Raw genomic sequence first — 7,459 nt, 5'->3', positions numbered from 1 at the left:
TTACTGGTTAGTTGTGCGAAGTTGTGATAAAGAGTTGAGATTGCAATTGAGCGTACCATGTTGATGGCGCCATTGATGATCACAATTTTGTGCACCACTTCTGCAGGCGTTTTCTTTAGGTGAATGGATCCACCTGCAGAATGGTCCAATGACATCTTGGAAAACTCAGATAGACCGTAATAGAATATATCTAATATGGTCCATTCTGAAAACATGTCAAAAGGACACTTTTTCGTCATCTGCTTGTATCTTTCCCAAGCTTCATAGAGGGATTCACCATCTTTTTGTTTGAAGGTCTGAACATCCACTCTAAGCTTGCTCAACTTTTGAGGAGGAAAGAATTTATCCAAGAAGGCCGTGACCAGCTTATCCCAGGAGTCCAGGCTATCTTTAGGTTGTGAGTCCAACCATATTCTAGCTCTGTCTCTTACAGCAAAAGGGAAAAGCATGAGCCTGTAGACTTCTGGATCCACTCCATTCGTCTTTACAGTCTCACAAATCTGCAAGAACTCAGTTAAAAACTGGTAAGGATCTTCAGATGGAAGTCCATGAAACTTGCAGTTCTGTTGCATTAGAGCAACTAATTGAGGTTTCAGCTCAAAATTGTTTGCTCCAATGGCCGGAATGGAGATGCTTCTTCCATAAAATTTGGAAGTTGGTTTAGTGAAATCACCAGGCATCCTCCTTGCATTATTGTTGTTGGGTTCGGCTGCCATCTCCTTTTCTTGTTCGAAAATTTTAGAAAGGTTGTCTCTGGATTGTTGTAATTTAGCTTCTCTTAATTTCTTCTTCAGAGTCCTTTCAGGTTCAGGATCAGCTTTAACAAGAATGCCTTTTTTCTTGCTCCTGCTCATATAGGGAAGAAGAGAACAAGAAAAGAAAGAAGAATCCTCTATGTCACAGTATAGAGATTCCTTTATGTTAGCAGAAGAAGAAAGGGAATAGGAGTGAAGAAGAATGAATAGATAGGGGCAGTGATTTGAGATGAAGAGAGGTGAAGAGAAGTGTTAGTAAATAAATAAATAAATAGAAGAAGGGGAGAGGGAAGAAATTTCGAAAATAAATTTGAAAAGAAGTTAAATGATTTTTGAAAATAAAAGATAAGATAGAATTAAAATTAAAACAATTAATTAATTAAAAAGAATTTTTAAAAAAGGGATGAGATATTTCGAAAATTAGAGAGGAAAAAGTAGTTAGGTGATTTTGAAAAAGATAAGAAACAAACAAAAAGTCAAATAGTTAGTTGAAAAATATATTAAAGTCAAATTTGAAAAGATAAGAAGATAAGAAGTTAGATAAGATATTTTGAAATTAAATTTTTGAAAAAGATAAAATTTTGAAAAAGATATGATATAAAAGATAAGATAACATAGATTTAATTTTTAAAAATTAATTACTTAACTAACAAGAAATTAAAAGATAAGATTCTAGAATTTAGAGATTGAACCTTTCTTAACAAGAAAGTAACAAACTTCAAATTTTTGAATCAATCATATTAATTGTTAGCATAATTTTCGAAAATTTGAAATAAAATTAAGAAAAAGATTTTTGAAAAATAATTTTCAAAATTTTCGAAAAAAATAGAAAAAATGAAAAAGATATGATTTTTGAAAAAGATTTTGAAAAGATAAGATTTTTAAAATTGAAAATTTGACTAGACTTGTAAGAAACAACTAATTATTAAAATTTTTTGACCAAGTCAACCCAAAATTTCAAAAATTTGGAGAGAAATAAGGAAAAGATATTTTTTGATTTTTGAATTTTTGATGATGAGAGAGAAAAACATAAAAATGACTCACAACATGAAAATTATGAATCAAAACTCATGATGCATGCAAGAACACTATGAATGTCAAGATGAACACCAAGAACACTTTGAAGATCATGATGAACATCAAGAACATATTTTTAAAAAATTTTTTATGCAAAGAAAACATGCAAGACACCAAACTTAGAAATCTTTCATGCATGGACCCTAACAAACGAAAAATGCATATGAAAAACAACAAACAACACAAACAAGAAAACATCAAGATCAAACAAGAAGACTTGTCAAGAACAACTTGAAGATCATGAAGAACACCATGAATGCATGAATTTTCGAAAAATGCAAGAAAATTTTTTTAAAGCATGCAATTGACACCAAACTTAAAAATTGACTCAAGACTCAAACAAGAAACACAAAATATTTTTGGTTTTTATGATTTTATGATTTTTTTGGTATTTTCTTTATTTATTTTCGAAAAAAAGGAAAAAAATTTGAAAATTTTTTGAAAATAAAACAAAAAGAAAATTACCTAATCTGAGCAACAAGATGAACCGTCAGTTGTCTATACACGAACAATCCCCGGCAACGGCACCAAAAACTTGGTGCACGGAATTGTGATCATCAACAATGGCTCCAATGACTTGGTAGCTCTCACACGTGAATTACACTTAGTCACAACTCCGCACAACTAACCAGCAAGTGCACTGGATCGTCCAAGTAATACCTTACGTGAGTAAGGGTCGATCCCACAGAGATTGTTGGTATGAAGCAAGCTATGGTCATCTTGTAAATCCCAGTCAGGCGGATTTAAATGGATTAAGAGATTATTAGTTTAAATAATGATAATAAAATAAATAGAAAATAAAAATAAAGTTACTCATGTAATCCAATGGTGGGAATTTCAGATAGGTGTATGGAGATGCTTGTCCCTGTTGAATCTCTGCTTTCCTACTGCTTTCATTCAATCATTCTTAATCCTTTCCATGGCAAGCTGTATGTAGGGCATCACCGTTGTCAATGGCTACATCCCATCCTCTCAGTGAAAATGGTCCAAATGCTCTGTCACAGCACAGCTAATCATCTGTCGGTTCTCAATCAGGTTGGAATAGAATCCAGTGATTCTTTTGCGTCTGTCACTAACGCCCAGCCTTCAGGAGTTTGAAGCTCGTCACAGTCATTCAATCCCGGAATCCTACTCGGAATACCACAGACAAGGTTAGACTTTCCGGATTCCCATGAATGCTGCCATCAATTCTAGCTTATACCACGAAGATTCTGATTAAGGAATCCAAGAGATATGCGCCCGGCCTAAGGTAGAACGGAAGTGGTTGTCAGTCACGCACGTTCATAGGTGAGAATGATTATGAGTGTCACGGATCATCACATTCATCAAGTTGAAGTGCAACGAATATCTTAGAATAGGAATAAGTCGAATTGGATAGAAAATAATAGTAATTGCATTAAAACTTGAGGTACAGCAGAGCTCCACACCCTTAATCTATGGTATGTAGAAACTCCACCGTTGAAAATACATAAGTGAAAGTCCAGGCATGGCCGAGAGGCTAGCCCCAAGATCTAAGAACTAAACATCCAGAGATTGAATAATACAATCAAAGGTGTCTAATAGACTAGTAAAAAGTTCTATTTATACTAAACTAGCTACTAGGGCTTACAGAGGTAAGTAATTGATGCATAAATCCACTTCCAGGGCCCACTTGGTGTATGTTTGGGCTGAGCTTGATCTATCTACGAGCTAAGGCTTCTTTTGGAGTTGAACGCCAAGTTGTAACGTGTTTTGGGCGTTCAACTCCGGTTCGTGACGTGTTTCTGGCGTTTGACTCCAGACAGCAACATGGAACTGGCGTTGAGCGCCAGTTTACGTCATCTAATCATGAATAAAGTATGGACTATTATATATTGCTGGAAAGCTCTAGATGTCTACTTTCCAACGCCATTGAGAGCGCGCCATTTGGAGTTCTGTAGCTCCAGAAAATCCATTTCAAGTTTAGGGAGGTCAGATTCCAACAGCATCAGCAGTCCTTTGTTAGCCTTCTTATCATAGTTTTGCTCAGGTCCCTCAATTTCAGCCAGAAAATACCTGAAATCACAGAAAAACACACAAACTCATAGTAAAATCTATAAATGTAAATTTAGCATAAAAACTAATGAAAATATCCCGAAAAGTAACTAGAACCTATTAAAAACTACCTAAAAACAATGCCAAAAAGTGTATAAATTATCCGCTCATCATGCATTAAACTAAAGAGCTCTCAGATTATGAAATTTAGAAACAGATCAATTCAATATCAAAACAGAAATGTAGAGGTGTTGAAGAATCACAACAGCAAGAACTTAGATCATTCATGAAAATCCAGAAGAGGAATCAACAATTTCAATCGAACAATAAAAACAGAAGAGCAGCCAGAGCTCAGCTCAATTGCAAAATAAAGTTGAAGATCTCAAGGAATCAAAGAGACTAGAAAATAAGTCTAGATCTCAATTACTTCCTTGATCCAATAACAAATAGATTGAAGAAGAAAGAAAAATGGAAGCAACGAATAAAAACTCAGATTCAACCCTTAATTCACTGAATTATGCAGCAAGAAAAAAAAAGAGAAATCTCAGAGGGGGAATGAAACAGAATTCCTTCAATTCTCCACCCAAGATTCAAAACAAAGCAAGGAAAACTAAAAGAGAGAGCTCTCTAATCCTAATGCTCCCTAGTGGAGCCATCCTCCTTATTGAAATGAAACTAATGCCTTTATATAGGCTTTTACAAAAAATGAAAAATGAAATTAAAATTCTAAACAAATTACAATTAAAATGAATTCCTAAGCTAACTGGTCCTTGTGCCTTTGAGTGGTGTCATGAGTTTTTCTTGCCTTTGGGCTTGTTGAATGGTTGATTTTAATTTGATTTTTGGACCATGAGTCACAGTCCCAGGGAAAAGCTCAGCTCTCCCCAAGAGCGCAGCTGTGGTGCTTGTTTCCTTAGCCCTTTTGGTGCGTTGACAAGCTTTGCTTGACAAGGGAGGTAGCGCTCAACTCTTGGCAAGAGCGCAGCTTCCTCCTTGTCTTTAGTGTGCACTCCCAATTCGAACCTTGCTGGGAGCATTTTGGGGAAGCAAATTTCCTTTGAAGAATGGCACTCCTTCCTTGCCATCATAGGTTCGAACCTTGGCTGCTTCATTTTTTACCATTTCCTTGCATTTTCTTTTGTGTGCGAGCCCGATAAAGCTCTCCATGAGAGCTCTGAGCTCTCCAAGGGAGCGCTCCTTTGCTTTGGAGTGAGGCTCCAGCTTCGAACCTTGGTGGAAGCATTGGCTGATTTTTTTGCTTGTTTTTTGCCCTTAAAGATGCTTTCACTGATGTCACAATTTCATGCCAAATATGGATTGTCATATATCGTTAGAGAGCTCTGAATGTAAGCTTTCCAATGCAACTAGAAGCATATTAATCGGACATTTGTAGCTTAAGTTATGGCACTTTGAAGGAGGCTTGGTCATGCAGTGAACGCCCAGATTTTAACTTAGCGAAATTTCTTGCCTCCAAGCTCATTTTTATTGTACGTCAAAGCTAGGTTCATGGGTAGAGCCGAGCTTTGAGTGCTGATTGCCACTCTCCTTTGATTTGGTCATGGGCCACGCTTCTAAAAGCGTGGCCTAAGGCTCCAAAGTGTGCTCCAACTTCAAAGTGTGCCCCAAAACTCTTTTTTTTTCTCCTTTTTGGCTTATTTTGTGCTTCTTTGATTCTCTTTCTTCTTATTTCCTACAAGATTTATAAAATTAAAAGGTCAAAGAAATTACCAATTAAGTACAAAAGCATTCAATATTTAAGCATAATCATTAATTTCTTGTATGAAAGAGCATAGAAAAACATGACATGATGACATGTCATCAGGTAGTCCTCATTCAATTGAAGAACTAATCTCCTCTGTCAACATCAATCACAGCCCTTGCTGTGACTAGAAGGGTCTTCCAAGGTGATGGATTCATCCTCATCCTTCCCAGTGTCTAGGATTATCAAGTCAGCAGGGATGTAAAGGCCTTCAACCTTCACTAAGACATCCTCTACAAGTCCATAAGCCTGTTTCATTGATTTGTCTGCCATCTCTAGTGAGATTCTTGCAGCTTGTACCTCAAAGATCCCTAGTTTTTCCATTACAGAGAGTGGCATGAGGTTGATTCCTGACCCCAGGTCACACAGAGCCCTTTCAAAGGTCATGGTGCCTATAGTGCAAGGTATTAAGAACTTTCTGGGATCCGGTTTCTTTTGAGGCAATGTTTGCTGAATCCATGTATTCAATTCATTGATGAGCAATGGAGGTTCATCCTCCCAAGTCTCATTACTAAATAAACTTGGTATTCAGCTTCATGATTGCTTCCAGATACAAAGCAACTTGCTCTTCAACAATGTCTTCACCCTCTTCAGAGGAAGAATATTCATCACGCTCATGAATGGCATGTAAGTTTATGGAATCTCTATGTCTCTATATGAGCTCAGATCCTGGTTCCACAATAGAACTCCTTATTGGTCAATGGACGTCCCTGAGGTCTTCCTCACTGGGAATCACTACCTTTTCACTTCTCCAGGTTTTGCCATTTTGGTTATAGTTATGGCTTTCACTCTTTTTAGGATTCTTTCTGTATGTTGGGAGAGTACTAGGAGGAGTTTCGGTAATCTTACTCAGTGACCCTTGTGCCTCCAATTTCTGATGAAGACCTTGTTTCATTCATAACTAGAGTGTCTTAGATAATCAGAACTATGTTTGCTAAGCAGAGAATTCTGCTCAGAATTTTTTGTCTGTTGCTAAGAAGATGGTGGAAAAGGTTTGCTATTGCCAAACTTATTTCTCCCACTATTATTGTTGTTGAGCCTTGTTGAGGCTCTGTGATCTTCCATGAGAAATTTGGATGATTCCTCCATGAAGGATTATAGGCGTTTCCATAGGATTCTCCCATGTAGTTCACCTCTTCCATTGCAGGATTCTTAGGGTCATAGGCTTCTCCTTCAGAGGAGGCTTCTTTAGTACTGCAGATGCAGCTTGCATCCAGTCAGATTCTTGAGAAATCATATTGACTTACTGAGTCAATATTTTGTTCTGAGCCAATATGCATTCAGAGATAATCTCAAGAACTCCCTTCTTCTTGATCTCCCTTATTCATAGGATTTCTTTCAGAAGTGTCATAACTGGTTTTTGCAACCATCTCAATGAGTTCTGGGCTTCTGCAGGTGTTTTCAGATGAAGGATCCACCAGAGAATGGTCCAATAAACTTGACATTTTAGACAACCATCATAGAATATCATATGATGTCCATTCTGGAAACATTCAGAATGACACCTTTTGTTAATTGCTTGTATCTTTCCCAAGCCTCATAGAGGATTCACCTTCCTTCTGTCTGAAGGTTTGGACTTTCACTCTAAGCTTGCTCATCTTTTGAGGTGGAAAGAATTTGGTCAAGAAGGCATTGACCAACTATTCCCAAGAGTTCAGGCTTTCTCTAGGTTGTGAGTCCAACCATGTTCTAGCTCTTTCTCTCACAGCAAAGGGGAAAGCATTAAGTCTGTAGACCTCGGATTCAACCCCATTGGTCTGTATCACAATATCCACAGATCGTGCAAGGAATTCTAACTAAGCAACTGATGAGGATCTTCTAGATGGAAGTCATGACAACTTGCAATTCTGCTACA

At 37.1% G+C, this 7,459-nt stretch overlaps 1 non-coding gene across 1 annotated transcript; it reads left to right on the top strand.

Annotated features, from left to right (window-relative positions):
* The first annotated feature begins 213 nt into the window (after window positions 1-213).
* LOC112798423 (small nucleolar RNA R71) lies at window positions 214-317 on the top strand. Its single transcript, XR_003200035.1, has one exon. It is a non-coding gene; the product is annotated as a small nucleolar RNA R71 (small nucleolar RNA).
* The last annotated feature ends 7,142 nt before the right edge of the window (window positions 318-7,459 follow it).

Source organism: Arachis hypogaea, chromosome 4, assembly GCF_003086295.3.
Source record: "Arachis hypogaea cultivar Tifrunner chromosome 4, arahy.Tifrunner.gnm2.J5K5, whole genome shotgun sequence".
Taxonomy (NCBI): domain Eukaryota; kingdom Viridiplantae; phylum Streptophyta; class Magnoliopsida; order Fabales; family Fabaceae; genus Arachis; species Arachis hypogaea.
This window is presented reverse-complemented; position numbering and strand designations above follow the sequence as displayed.